The sequence below is a fragment of the Gopherus evgoodei genome, chromosome 1 (assembly GCF_007399415.2).
Source record: "Gopherus evgoodei ecotype Sinaloan lineage chromosome 1, rGopEvg1_v1.p, whole genome shotgun sequence".
Lineage (NCBI taxonomy): Eukaryota > Metazoa > Chordata > Testudines > Testudinidae > Gopherus > Gopherus evgoodei.
In genome coordinates this window covers 236969850-236985864 of record NC_044322.1, presented here as the reverse complement: position 1 = coordinate 236985864, position 16015 = coordinate 236969850, and the positions used below count along the sequence as shown (strand labels likewise).

At 41.2% G+C, this 16015-nt stretch overlaps 1 protein-coding gene across 4 annotated transcripts in view; it reads left to right on the top strand.

The window, feature by feature from the left end:
- PRR5 (proline rich 5) overlaps window positions 1–16015 on the top strand; it is a 143899-nt gene that overhangs the window by 44408 nt on the left and 83476 nt on the right. The window lies entirely within an intron of this gene.

Below are 16015 nucleotides of genomic sequence, written 5' to 3'. Positions count from 1 at the left end.
GTTTTCTTCAATGCAAAGCCTGTAATTTCTCACTTGCTGGCAATACAATAATAAGCCCAGACATTAAATGATGCTTGTGCTAATAAGTGCAGCATTATAATAAGATCTTATTTCCTACCCCTGCACATATTTTCATAGTTGTAGTTATTATTATTAACTTGTAGTATGGGACGGCCTTAAAGTCCCAATCAAGATCAGGATCCCATGGTGCTAGGCATTGTACAGAATACATATCTGAACCAGGCAGGCCATTCGTCCAGTTTTAAGCCCAGTAGCCCTGCTTTTCTAAGGTTTGTCCTCCATGCAGGAGTGAAACAAAACTGGACATAGTTTTGAATGGTATCAAATAGGGGAATGCCCTTTTATAAAGCGTGCCGCCCCGCCCCTACTAGCATGCATGTGAAGCCACACTGGTGGGGTCACGTTGTCGGGTGTGGACCAATGCCATTCCTGAAAGTACTAAAATGTCCGATATTCTGGGGATGTGTGAGTGACCTCCCTAATATAAACCAGGTCTCTGTTCCCATTAGCTTACATTCTAAGGTCCTGACCCTTACAAATACTTATGCATATGCTCAACTTTAAGCAAGTGAGCAATCCCATTTTCCTCAATGGAATTATCATGTGCTTAAGGTCAGGCAGGTGCATGAGTCTTTGCAGGATAGGGGCCTAATTAGAAACGGGACTGCACTATGTTTCTTCCATTCACAAAAGCAGGAGGAAGGATGATGTAACAGTAATAAATCATACACTTGATTTATATAGCTAACATAGTGCACAACTGGATGATTGACATCATTTCATCTCTTATTTAATATCTTTAAAATTCCATTTCAAATCCTAACCCCTTGGACTCCCTTAACATTACCCTCACCCAGAAAAAGTGATCCTGGACTTACGGCCTATTTTTATTTTATTATTTGTTTTCCTCCCTTCTCCATAAATTATACCCAACCAACCTTCACCTAGGAAGTTCCATGGAGGGGTCTAATCCACACAGTGGTCCTTGCTGGGGGCTGCAGGGCCATATGCTCCCAGTGTCCTAAATCTGCAAAGTGGGTGAGGTCAGGGAAATTCAGCTAGCCCCTCTCCCCTAACTCTTTTGTACTGCTGGCAAATCGCTGCTGAATCTCTTGAAATAGCGACTAAAATATTTACCTACTTGAAATACCAGTTCAACCTGTTAACCAAAAAAACTACCCCAAAGACAAAACAGTGCTCAACTAAGGTTGGAACAGTTGCATCAGAAAATGATGCAAAACATTAACTGTGTGCATGCCATGTCAGGTAAAGATATTGCTGTCATGGTTGGCTGAGCAGAAAAGCAGATACATAACAGCCATAGAACCCGCTCCTGGGTGCAGTGTTTGCTCAGCTTGAAAAAAGGGAAGCAGGATTTGCGATGCTGGAATTTAACACAAGAATTTTTTAACTGCCTCTTTCAAAGCAGGCATCTCATGTTGCTGAACTGAAGTGCCATTCCACACAGCAGCCTCCTAGACACATTGTGGCTCTTTAGAACCCTTTTGGTGACTACCGTGCAGCCGGGGATGAGATTTCTGACTTGGGTAGATGTACCCTCACTAGCTTTGACTGAGGTTTGCCACCCAAGTATAATCCCACCCAATCCCCTGTACTCAGATGGCTAGCCCCTGCTGATGCCCATTTAGTGATGGCTGCATTGCTATTATTACCACACTGGCTCGATCAAAGCTAGCATGGGTATGTCTACTCAAATCGGAAATTATACCTCTGGCTCTAGAGTAGTTGTACCCATGAGGTGCTGAGTAACCGCCAGGAATGAGCAGATAAAGAGTGTTCTTCAACATCACTCCAATTTGTCTCAATTTACCTTATTCATTTCTGCTCAGATACTAACTACAAAGCAAGGAGAGAAAAGTAGTATGACTTCCACATTTTTCTCCAACTTCAAACAGGGTCTGTATAAGAAACTTTTGTAGGGTTAGGGACTATATAAAGAAAGACAAATTGAGGCACAGAAGGGTTAAATAATTTGCCCACAGTCAAAAAACAAGTCACCAGTAGTGCCAACCCCAAACCTTCAAAAATCATATTGGGGCTCAAAAAGTCATGAAACTGATTTGAAAAATCACAAGATTTAAAAACAAATAAACAATTGGGTTCTTTTAATTTGCCTTCAGTTTTCTGATCCTTTTAAGGCACACTTTTTCAAGCTTTTCTCCAAAACCATGAGGGCTAGAAACACATTTTTTTGATAACAAGTAAGATTCTCAGGTAGTCCTAGGACTCCAAGAGCTGGAGCTTTGAGTATAATGCCAAATGTTATGAGATTCGCAATGAAAGCACAAGAGTTGGGGAGACTCAGTCAATGATAGAGTTGGGACCATTACCCAGGAATCATGGCTCTCTCATTCCCATAGTCTAATCACTAGACAATACTTTCTGAAATTTAACATTTTTTAAAAAAACTTAAATAGATAAATAAACATAACATTTTGAGGGGTTCAATTCATAGTTTGAAAAACCTCTTGACTAAGATTTTCAAAAGCTCCTAGTGATTTTGGATGTCTCATTTTTTAGTTGCCTGCCTTCTGGCACCTTCGCATGACCTGAATACACTGCTTCCTCAATATAACGCCACCCAATATAACACAAATTTGGATATAACGCAGTAAAGCAGTGCTCTGGGGAGGGGCGAGGGCTGTGCACTCTGGTAGATTAAAGCAAGTTCAATATAACACGGTTTCACGGTAAGATTTTTTTTGACTCCCAAGGACAGCGTTATATCGAGGTAGAGGTGTATTTGTAAAGTATGGAGCCATGCACCTTTTAAAAATTAAGGCCACTTTCAGGTCTTTAAAGCTGCACACCCAGAAATTGAGTTAGCCAAAATTCCTAGCCAGGTCTGAAATGTTTTAAATTGCTAAAAAGTTTGAAATGGAAGGTTTTCTGTTAAAAGTGTGTGGTGGGGAAAGGGTGGTATTATGGTAAAAACAAATGTTTCAGCTTTCAAATTTGCTCATGTGGAATAAATTTGGTGGTTTGATTTGAGATTTGTATTTCACTTTCAAATGGCATGTTAATTTCTTGTACTAAATAAAATAAAATAAAGAAAATCAAATAGAGGAGCATGAATCAAAAGCCTGGATCTGAAATTTGAGGAAGGGAGCAACTGAAATCTGCATCATACAGCTGAATTCTACAAATGGCCTCTTGGCTTTATAACAGACTAAGCTATAAATTCATATTGAACTTGGAGTGTTTCTTTTTGAGCCAATCTCTAAAATATGTGAGTAATCAAATAAACATGATCTAAAGAGATTTACCATTTGAGGGATTGTTTGAGGGATGTTGCATTTTGCTTTTAGATTTATTTCACTTTATACGTCATCCCCTCTCCACCCTACTCATCTCTTGAGGATTTGCTGGCTCATTGTGTTGACTATACACAGAAGCTGCAGAATGGGGAGGAAAACTGATGCTTTTACAGGAATGGAAACATTTTATTTTTACCAGCTGTACTGGTCAGTCTGACTAAGCAGGTATCCTAAAGGCTGCTGCAAGCTATAGTCTCTTACAGAGTCCTAATCACCTGCTGTATGTTTACATTCAGCTATAATTACAGTTCTTGGTCCTTAGCGTCCCACCTGTCTGGGAGGAATGGAACAGGAACTCAGCATAATTCAGTTGAATTTATCTTGCAAGCAATATCCCCAGCAAAGCAGTAAGAATTTTATGGCTGCAGGACTTCTCTAGTCTAAAGCAGGAATGGATTGATCTCACATGGAATAAATATGAACTGAGCCAAACCACTGCAAAGAACTAAAATCAAAATGAAACATGACCCAAGGTTTGGAAAAATGTGGTTGCCTCCCTTTTTCTTTTCTTCTCTCTCACCCCCCCATCTCCTTTTCCTTTTCCTCTTTTCTTGGCCCAGAAACAGAGAAACCAAAATGTCATGAGAGAGGCTGCTGTTTAGGGTGCCTGCCCTCACTAAAATCAGGAAGAACTGAAAATCTTGCCAGAATTCTGACCTCGTGAATTCCAGTATCAAAGAGGTATTCTGGCAGTCCTTACTCAAGCAAAACTCTCATTGATTTCAGTGGGAATTTGACCAAGTAAAGATCACAGGACTGAGACAATTTTCAGATAAGCTTTGGGAACTTGTTTGACAAGGATCTCTGAGCCTTTTGATGTTTGACATCACTAGTCTGAAGCCTGTTGCAGCTTTATGAAATTGGCCGATTCGTCTAGCTGCGCTGACTCACCTAGTAAACTGTTTGAAGTGGCTGTGGCTGATGGAGCTTAAATAAGAAAACCAGAATTTAAGAATAATGCATTTTTCCCCCAGAGTTGATGGCAGATTATGAAGAATTTAGAACAAAGCAATAATGAAATGAAAGGAGGTCTGACAAACATGCTAGCTTTTCACTGAGGTACAGGAACTTCCTGCTAAGTGATGTTTAAAGCACCTCCTAAAAGGACGTGGAGAACCCAGCTTGTGACTGTAGGCTCTGAATCATTGGGGCGCTTGCATGGAGTTAGAGTGTAAGTACTCTCTGCCCTGAGTAGAGGCTAACATGCAGCTCCACCACCTCCAAAGTATAGCGGAGAATGAATAAGTGACTCAGACATTCTCAGTTCCTCCTCCACTCCCCTCTTGCCCTGAGGGTGGTGTAGGGAGGGGAAGTCACTTCACTCCCCTTTTTGGAGCAGTTTACTCCTCTTTATTCATCTGGCCAGCTATTCTGGCAGAGCAGGAAGGAAGTGGGGCTGAGCCTGGGTTCCATGCACTCCATACCTATTTTGTGCTGAGCATCAAGCAAATAGCTCTGTTTACTGCATCCAGAATCACAATCTGAGCAGGGGCATATGGGGGACTTCCTGAGCACAGCAATCCTTTGACACCCAAGCTGGAGAGTTTGAAACTTGCTCCACTAGAAGGAACAGCTGTGCTTGGCTCTGCAGCCTTCTCTTTCCCATGCCATTAGATCACTATGACCGAAGAAGCTGTTTTTTTAGGAGCCATCATAGGCTTTTAAGTTGGTTCTTAAATTTCAATGCATTTAAAAAATAAAATCATAGGATCATAGATCATTAGGGTTGGAAGGGGCCTCAGGAAATCATCTAGTCCAACCCCCTGCTCAAAGCAGAATCAATCCCCAAATCCCTAAATGGCCCCCTCAGGGATTGAACTCACAGCCCTAGGTTTAGCAGGCCCATGCTCATGATAAAGGCAATTATTTAAAAGGCAAATAAAAGACCAATTGCTTCCAAAAAGTGTAAATATTTACAACAGAATTAAATTACTGGTTTGCTGTAATATGTAGTGTTTCATTTACTAGAACAGGTCCGGCTGAAGTCATCACCCATGTGTTTTCATTGGCTTCAGTGCACTTTGTACCTAATATTTGGTCGGTCTTACTTGGTAATTAATTTGATTTCTCTGTAATTGTCCACTGTGACATGTGTGCATCTCATCTACATTAATAAGGCAGGCAAGTATTATCTTTCCATTTTACAGGTGTTGAACTGAGGCATAAAGAGATCACAGAGCTTGCCCAAGTTCACAGAGGAAGTTCCATCTCACTGTGTAAATTACAAGCCTTCCTTTCATGTCCTCTGGACTGTGAGGTGCAGGACTTTCAAAAGCACTCTGTGTTGGCCTAGAACTACTCCACTGAAGCCAGAATTTTACACTGACATCAGTTGGAGCAGATTTAGAGCAAGGCTGAGCACTTTTGAAAATCCCACGCTGACTGTCATTTTCTTAAATATACAACATTGTGACCAAGAAATGAAAAAGCAAAACCATTAGCCACTCTAAAGTTTAATCTACACCAGTCGTTCTCAAACTGTGAGTTGGGACCGCAAAGCGGATCAGGACCCCATTTTAATGGGGTCACAAGAGCTGGCTTAGATTTCCTGAGGCCCAGGGCCAGAGCCCAACCCCACCATGTGGGGCCGAAGCCAAAGCCTGAGGGTTCTGCCCTGGGCAGTGGGACTCAGGTTACAGACCTTCTGCCTGGGGAGGATTTCAGCTTTGCCCACCCCCCACCTGGGATGGTGGGGCTTGGGCTTTGTCTTTGGCCCCCGCGGGGCTTGGGCAGGCTCAGGCTTCGGTGCCCCCTCCTGGGATTGTGTAGTAATTTTTGCTGTCAGAAGGGGGTCATGGTGCAATAGAGTTTGAGAACCCCTGATCTTCACAGAGAAACCATGCACTGCAGAGTGTGTGGTTTCTAAATTGATGTGTTAAAGAGCACTGCTAGGGAACCATTAGTGAACACCAGTGGGGTTTACATGGACCAGTTGATGCTCAACACATTAGTGTACTTTAAAATCACAGCCCCATAGTGCACATTATCCGACTGTCTAGACAAGTCCATCGTGCATGTGACTTGCAGAGTCATCCAGCCAGTGGAAGGAGCACTGCTCAAGAAAGATGCCATGTGAATGATCCTCAGTTGAAAGGCTCAGTTGGTTCCGACACTTCAAAGATGAAAAAAAGGGGGGAGAAAATCTCTTTCAGAAGGAAAAGGACTAAATAGGCCAGGGAAGAAATACTAGTTTTAAACTTCTAAGTAGATTTTATAAGCAATGGGGAGCCAAATAAAAAGTTAAAACCCATTTGACAAAAGGTACTTGTTGTCTCTTTAAATTACTTGTTTTATAAGAAGAAAAACTAAGGGCAGGGTACAGGGTCTTAAAAACTCCTTCTCTAATTGTCAGGTGCTACAAGCCTGCGTCTTATGTGTGTGGCTTTTTTTTATGACTGCACACCTTGTCATGTGGGGGTATGAAATAGCATAGTAGTGGAGCCCAGTAGCACTGCTGTAGGTAAGGGTCGGCTAGCCTTCCCTTCTTAAACCCTCCTAGTTGGCATTTAATTGTGTTTGTCATTTAATATCCTAGCCTCTTCAGATATCAAGGCTGAAACTTGGCACTCAGCCCAGCTGAATTTTTTAAAGATGTAAACTAATTCAAATTGGTGTGTCTGGTTTTGCTTTAGAGATTGGCACAAACCACAGATTTCTCAGGATTGAAGAATGCTTCCCACCCCTCAGTGACTTAAACATATCAGCTTGAAAATGTAAAGGTCAGTTAAATTTGGTACCAAATTACGTGACAATGTCTGTAAAGACAGAACAGCTCATGGTGAGTAGTACTTTTCTGTTCAGGGAGGAAGATGCTGTTCAAGATGAGTCCGGGTATCAGAATCTGTCTCTTACCAGTAACTTCTGACTGGGAGAGAGAGAATTCCTTTTGGGGAAAAATTTCGGGAGAAATTTCCCCTTCCCAGGAACCATGGACATCTCCATGTTTTACTGTCCCTCGTCCTGCACAGAAAGATGTGAGGTTACTGCCGCTCCCCAGTCTCAGGACTGAAGGAAAGGATTAGGGTGGAGGCTGTGTTCATTTTATAGAAGAAAGGAGGACCTAAACCAGTTGTCCTTTAACTGGTAGGAGAACCCCCCTCCTCTGCATGACTGAACAATATATGTCAAGCTCCAGACGGGAAACCTTATGGGGTTTTCTTCCCCTCCCCAGGCTTCCCCACTTGGGTTTCTCTGTGAGAAAGGAAGCTCTGCTCCCTGGATAAAAATGCAGGATTGGGACTTACAGAAATGCAGGTTTTCTTCCAGGTTTTTCTTCTTCTTCTTCTTCATGTGCCCTGATGTTGACACTAGCTTCCACTCTGAATGGCAACTCAGTATGCACTACACTGACCATATATGCACTATACTGTCAGCCACTGCGACACGTGCCTGGAGCTTGAGGCTGGTGTGGGAAGGAGGTATCAGATGATTGTGTAAATTGACAAACACAGCCAAAGACATTGTTAAGAATTTTCACAAACCTTGTTGTGTAGTTTTCTAAATTTCCAGCTCTCACCTGACCCTCTCAAAGTGAGATGTGGGCTTTTCTTGGGCTTCCATAGTGGTTGTGACATCATGAGCACAGTACATGCTTTGATGCCACAGAAAATGAGACCTGCTCATCTTGTGAAATCAGGGAACATGTGGAAGTTTAAAATCAGTTGTGTGGAACTGCCATTCTTACCCTTGCACCAGCATTTTGCTCTGTAGTTATTGTTTAACCTATATATAGGTGCTCTAAATTAGGCTAAAATCCTGTGGGTGGTAAGTATCAATTGTATGAAATGTTTGTACAAGGTCATCACTTTAAAATGTGGCATACCACATCCTGTACTGCAGGAGCTGCAAAATCTCACCACACTGCTTGTGGCTGCCATTTTGGAGTTGCTCTCTTCAAGAAGCAAGACTTCTTTGGCCAGTTTTAAAATGTTTGGTTTCATTTATAAAAGAGAGTTCAGTAGAAGCTGTACTTTCCTCATAGGCCATCCTTCACGCGGACTGTGCTCAAAGGTAGCTTTGCTTTTGAAAAATGAATCTTTCCAAGGCCAAAGGGAAATGATACATGTTCTAAAAAGTGAATCCATATTGATGGCCAGGCTTTTGTAGGTCTTGCAGTACTCAGCACTTCGTTGCAGAAGGTAAAGTACTTTTAAGGGAAAGCACTATGGGACCCAGAAAAAAAAGCTCAAAGTATCCTTTATACTTTGATACAAAAAATATGAAGTGTTCCCACTTCATTGGTTAGTACTGTGCTGCTGACCTATTTGAATTTCTCATGGGGATTGGCAGTAATCTTAAAGCAGGGCCGTATTTCCAATAATTCTCACATGAACATGTTAACAGCAGAGCTCTGCTTTCGTGCTGTTAACAGCTGGCTACCACTGCAACTTATTAGAAACTCAGCTATTTACCAAAGTGGGCTCTTTATCTTGGTGACCTTCCAAGACCATCAGAGCCTTCTTGGAAGACCTTGAATCGGAACAGTTTGGATGTAAGAAGTGCAGTGCGGCACAGCACACAGCTCAGATCTCCCAGGATTCATACATTTGGAAGGCACTGTACCATGTATAACTGTAGAAGATAGAACAATGATACTCAAACTGTCCCATCAAGGTCATAGTGTTCAGAGATCCTATTAATATCATGCATGGTAAGCAATTTATGAAAGAATTCATACAGCATTTGAAAAAAAGTCATAAACATTATTATCTTAGTTGCTTTTTAAGATTATTTTTCTACATACCATGATCTTGTAAAAACAGATAAAAACATTTTAAATAATGAAGTTATTTATTGGACAGAATTCAAAACATCAGTTTATGTTTCACTTTATATTCCATTTATTAACAAAGCCATGTGTTTGGTTTGGCATTCATACCATTTACACTGTTTAGAATGGGTTGTACCACAGTGGCTTTGGGTGTGTGGGTGGCACTGAGACCTTGAATTGTTGCTGCCCAGAGGTCTTAGTACTGATAAAGAAAAGCCCCTGTAGGTTATTAAAGTGAAGGGTGAGAAAGAGAATTACGGATGATCTAGCTGATGCAGACTAAGGCACTGATCTTCACTTCCTCTTCCTCACGTAACATTCCACCATATTCATTTTAATTACAATGCTCACTTTAATTCCCAACCCCTACAAGGAGATAATGAGCAAACAGAAGTGCTGATGGCATTGTCCTTTGATGGAAACACTTGGCATTTTTTGATTGCGACATAACAGGCAACAGCTTCAGGAAGATGACCTGATTCTTATTCAATCACAATATTTCCTGGGGGGAGGGGCGGGGTGCAGAAGAGAATTAGCAGTATACAGTACGTGCATACTGTATATTATGTGTTGCACACTTTTAACAGCTATTTGAGGAATGGAAAGGGATTTAATGCAAATTTTAGATATGAATGTTTTGCCGTCATTTTAATTAATTAATTAATTTTATTTGTATTGGATTGTGGTTGTGTGTAGGGACCTCATCGGCGATCTGGACCCGATTGTGCTAGGCACTGTAAACCTAAAAGACAAGTTTAAGGTGTTAGTGCTGCACTGGAGCCTACGAATTAACAGCGTAGAACCCGAAGCTATGCAGAGCCCCACTAAGGTTAAAGGGGGCTCTGCCCAGTAGAGGGGTTCAGCTGTGCAGTTGGCAATGCAGCGTCAGGGCTCAATCCTTACATCCTTTCAGCTATCCTGTGAAGCTGGTCTGAATTATCTTATTTTACAGATGGAGAAACTGAGGCAGAAAGATTACATGAGAACCCAAAGCCATAGAGAGAGTCCAGAGCTGGAGTAGGAATTTAGGAATTCATGGCCTTTAAGTCCTATACTCCCAACTGTTGTGCTAGACCACATTTCTCTTCCTTAGTGCTCATAGAGCTTGTTCATTTGTGCACGTAGAATAATTTTGTTTTTAAAAAGAGAGGAGTATTCTTCTATCCTGAATCCTTGCTGTTTACTTGGTAGTGTCCCAATACCTTTTCTCACAGACACTAATAATGAGCCAGACCCTCATGTGGAGTAAATTAATGTTACCTAGTGGAAGTCAGTGGAGCTGCACTGACTTGAACCAATTGAGGAACACATGTCATATGTTTAAAGAGTGGCTGCAGTTATAAAAGTTAGTGCAAAATGGCAGCATGACCCAGATTGTCCCCTTTAATGACCTCAGTGGAGGGGATCCTTCACAGGCTCATTTCCTCCTGCTTGGCTGGAAGGAGGATGTGCAGCAGAGTTCCCCTCCTCTCCCCTTCCCCCCCCATGATGAGGCAAAAGCCCCTCATGTGGGGCTCTGCAAAGAGCTCCATGGAGTTATGGGAATAGAGCTGAGGTTAGAAAGTGATGAGTCAGAGGACAGGCCACACTCTACAGTAGCACTTTATTGCTATCATAGGACCAGCCATGGTAAATGACAGCAGGAAGTACCCTAGTGAGCTGCCTTTATTTCCAGGTTCTTTATCATGGACTAGTTGCAAATTCGGTTTTATACTTTCCTTACTCTCAACTGTTCTGTTCTTTTTTTCCTACCAACAAGGGAGCATTAAGGGGAGATTATCTTGAAAGAATTGGTGCATTCAGAGTTGTAGTGCTTCCCCTCCTCCCTCTTCATTCCACTCCCGTTCCCTCCTGCCAAGCAGAGTTTTCTTTCCCCTTTCCTCTGCTGACTGCTGGTGGAACAAGATGCTCTGTGCCTTTAAGAAGTGTGGCTTTTCAGAAGGCTAATTTCTTGGCTTTGGCATGTGTTGAGGCATGTTTTCAGTTTAGCTGTGTGGTTTATAAAATCTAAAAGTGCATTCATCTAGTGGGGTTTGTAACTAGTTTCTGTAAAGAGTTGGAGTTCAACTCTCTGTTATTTACTTGCACTCAAAAGAATAATCAGCATTTCTAGGATAATTCTCCCCTCCCCTCAACTCCCCGTAAAACATGGGGAAAATTAAAGGAATTCATATTTTTATATTAATTAAAAAGAGATCTTTCTCCAGTGCCAATATTTAATTAAAAAGACCCAGCAAATCTCTAATGAAATAACTGACAGGGCAAATTCTGTTCTGAGTTATGTTCCCATACATTCATCGTGATCACTGCTGTGTTCATTTTGTTGTTAGTGTGGTGACATGCATGGAACTGAGGGAATAATTTGGCCCAACACAGTTGCCAGCTTGCTTTATTTCATTGTGATTTTTCTGATATTTGGAGTGTTTATTAAAGCCCCTGCTCCTGGAGTATTGTGAATAATATGAAAATTTCAGCTTGCTTTTTTTTAAAAATAAGTTTCTGGCCCACTTGGTTGTTCAGAAAAGCTTGAAAATGTGACCCAATTGTACCCAAAAAGCTCAAAAGCCAGAAGGCAAATAAAAAGAACCCAATATTTATTATTTTAAACGAATCACATGATTTTTTTGGAGTGGAGCGGGGGACCTGACTCAAGATTTTTGAATCGTTGGGATTGGCAATACCATAATAATTAAAATACAGTATTCAAAGTAACATATTCTATTTAGAATAGATACACTTTAGGGTTCTACTTAAATTATTTTTTAAAACTATTTTCCATGCAGGGCCCTGGCACTGGACTGCAACAACAGTGCACGCCACCTAGGACTGTCCACGTGTACTGGGAGACTAGTCTCCCTTCAGTAAACTCACATAACCGTCATTACTCGATATCAAAGTTGTGGTCTTTTTAAATCCTGGTCCTACAAGTGACTCATTATGAACCAGACCCCTGCACCAATACCAAGTCCCATTGACTTCATTAGGGTTTTGTGCAAGCTGTGGAATCCATCCATGCGTAGTCACTGATTGGGTCCTCTTGGAGGGAAGAGTAGGTTTCCAAAGCTCAGACCAAGAAGAATGGCTGAGTGGCGGTGTTGTGTATAGTAGTTAGCACAGGAGACTGAACTCAAAGGTTCTGTTCCTACTCTGCTACCATCTCACTGTGTGGCATTGGTCAAGTCACGTAACCTTTAGGCTACAGTCCCGCGTGAGTTAAAAAGGGACAGTAATACTTATCTGCTTCACGGCCGTGTGCTGGGATTGAATTAATTAATGTCTGTAAAGTACTTGGGGGGCTTGACTCTATATAAGTGCCAGGTGTTATTTGTATTTAAGATTAATTAATTATTCATTATGGAACCATGGCAACTCCTCTCCCTTTCCTGTGTCATTCTTTGTTTTTGGTGAGCTCATCCCAAAAACTTGTGCAGTACTTAAGCCTTCAGAAAGTCCCTGCTATTTAAACCCTTTATTCTGAAGTGAGTGGTGTTTACGGGCTGCTGTTTTAGTAAGAGGTTGCAGAGCAATGGCAGCACCCTGCCCTTTTATCTCTCAAAGGCTACATTTATACTTACAGCAGCAAGTAGGGTAGAGACTGCACACCCAGCTAGCTTGTGTATAAATAGCATAGACTGAGGTATGGCTTAGGTGAGTAAAGCGTCCTACACACCTGAGTGCCCAGAGAGCTCCTGCGTGGCTCTCTACATACCAGGCCGTGCCTCCCACCTCTGTGCTGCTGTTTTTAGCAGTGTAGTATCCTGCTGCCAGAGCCTTTCTGCATGGCAGAGAAAGGATCCAGCCGTGAGGAAAGGCTCTGCCAGGGTGGAGGCAGTGGGGAAAGTCCCTGGCAGCAGGGAAAGCCTGCTCCCAAAGCGTTTCCTCACCGCAGGACCCTTTAGCTGCTGCTAGAGCCTTACAAAGTACACTTGTAGTCCCTGTTGTCTACACACCACTGTTTAAGAGCAGATGCAGCCGAAGTCAGTCAGGGATCACTGTTGCTCCTCCCCCATCTCCTAACCATCCCTTCTTTCCTCTTTGCCCCTTATGCCAGGCAACACTATGCTTTTTCTAGCATCGTGGCCTACCAGCCAGTGGTTACAGTATGGGACTGGGAATTAGAACTCTTGGGTTCTATTCACAACTCGTCTCTGGCACACTGTGGGATCTATGGCTTTCCCCGTGAGCTTCATTTTAAATGGGTGTAATAAATTTTGCCTGATTCCCAGGGATTTGAGGCTGAATTAGGACTTGTCTACATGGAGCTGTTAGTGAGAAATAAAGTAGGAGGCTAATTTAAAACACACTAGCTACTCTGGTTTCACCAGGTAGACAAGCCCTTGGTTAATGCTTAAAGTGATTGAGGTCTGTGAATGAAAGGTGCAATGTACGTTCTAAATACCCTTCTGTTGTTATGAATGTAGACAGTCTTCATTGAAAGCAAAGTAGCTTATCTGTAAATCAACATTTGATCAAGTGGCGGCATAGATTCCACGTTAGTGGGAGGGAGAAGGAGTGTAAACAAACCCTGCCCACTTCTACTGAACAGAGAAAACTGTAGTGGAATTAGAAATGATTCTCATCCCTTGTGGTTTGTTTTGTGTGTAACACAGACTTTGAATGTAGTATTCAAAAGCAGAGGCCAGTTATTGAGACTGTTGGATAGAAGTGAGTGCAGTTCAGCTATTGACGTGGAATTTGAAGTGACAGAATGAGGGAGCTTTTTTCCTTCTGTTAGCAAGTTTCTTGTGAAGCCTGGTACTGCTTTTTTTTTTTTTCAGCAGCACTTCCTATGGGCAGTTGAAAACATATCACAAGCACTGAGATTACTCAAGTGAGCAAGTGGAGCATTCAAAGGAAGAAGAGCAATTAAGAGAGGAGTTTAAAAATGATCATTGTATTAAGAGAATTGTTAATATACAGGCATAACCAATGTGCAGTTGCAAGCTTTCCTATGCTGTCAAGAAAGGAGAAGGAACTAAAATTCCAAGAAAGATTTAATCCACATTTTGTAAAACCTGTCAAGTTCACAACAGGTGAGAGGCAGTAAGTGTTTCCTCCAAAGGAGACTAGAAACCAAAACAAGACAGAATTACATTAGCACAAATTAACCGGGTTATCAGCTAGTAATTTAATTAAACAGAGTAAATCCTTGCTTAGCTGAACTACCTCACCAGAGAAACTCTCCTTAATACAAATTATGTTCCCCAATTTCCCCCTTTGCTCATCCAGATAAATTAAATGTCCATTCTATTTGAAGAAACAGGGTTCTACTGTATCTGTTTTTGGTCACTGATTTGTATGCTGTAGAAGCTATCTCATTGTTTAGAATACAGAGATATACTGTTGTGTGTGTTTTCCCTTTGCTGCCTTGTACGTAGTGGATTGTTGTCTGTTTGCTTGTTTTTGTATGAGGAGTTTAAACATTTGGAACAGAGTAGAAATAACCAAGTCTTTGTACAAAGGTAGGTTAGATTTAGACCTTTGTCTTAAAAATGAATTTTTCATATTTCATACATTATGATGCTCGTCTCCCATACTTCAAGTTTTTGGATGGGAGGGGCAGCCAACAGAAAATTAAACCTAGTCTTCACTTGACCATTAATATTAGCCCAAGATAAAATGTGTTTTTTTTTCCCTGTGTGATCTGATCAACTCTCCTTCCCGCCCAAACAATATGCAAAGAGCTGAGCCAAATTTCAGGCTGTGGGGTGGGGGGGTAGAGGCAATAAATAAATAAATTCAGATTTTGACAATGCTTACAAATTATTGATTCAGATAAGGCATCTATGAATTTCAAAATCCGTTTTCGCTCCTCTAACTTATATTAATTTGACATATACTTAGGCGTGGCAGAATTTGAAGGATAATATCTGTTTATTTTTAAGCATTTTTTCTCTTTTTATTGTTTACAGTTGTAGGAAATTATGGGGGGCGTATCAGACAAAGGGCAGGTCAGGCAATAATTATTTAATGACCGTAGACATTACGATTCAAAACGTTAATGTTTATAACCATTGAAATGCAGATTGTCAACATCACACATCAAAATATACAAAGTAAATATCCTTAAATCAACCTCTAATAAGTTCTCAGGTAGCATTTTTCTTTCTCCTGTACATTTCGATAATTATCGATGGAAATATTTTTTCATCAGTTTGCGTGTGTATGGTGAAATTGATGTTTACTGACATTTGTTGAAAATCAAATCCTTCCAAGCCTACATATACTCAAAATGTATTCACAGATCTAGGCAGCTGACTTTCATATAGAAGAAAAACAAATGAAACAAATAATTATAAACGTTTTGTGCAATGTTATCCCACAAGAAGGTCCAAATTCTGATACCCTTATGCTGAATAGTATCTTACTCTGCCAGTAGTCCTTTTGGTTTAAGTTGGGCTGTTTGCTGAGTAAACTGTTACTAACATGAATCTGGCCCCAAGTGTTGTATAATGCTCACCTGATGCATGTCCAACCTGATGCTATATTACAAGCTATTCTCTTTTTAGAAATCTCGTTACAAAGGTCTGTCAGTACTTATTGATAAGGAAAAATTTATGATTTGAAACAGAATCTTGGTGCAACAAGTCAAACATTGGCTAGAATCTTCCACCATTATTTTCATAAATATTACAGTATCAGAGAGAGCAGGATGTTCTTCACTTTGAAGATAACTGAGCTGGGGCTTTTGTTGAGACTAGACATGCCCCAGATTGTGCAGCTGTTATTTCAATTAAAAAACATTAATAAATCTCAAATATCAGAAGGGTAGCCGTGTTAGACTGTATCTGTAAAAGCAGCAAAGAATCCTGTGGCACCTTATAGACTAACAGACGTTTTGGAGCATGAGCTTTCTTGCATGCATCTGACGAAGTGGGTATTCACC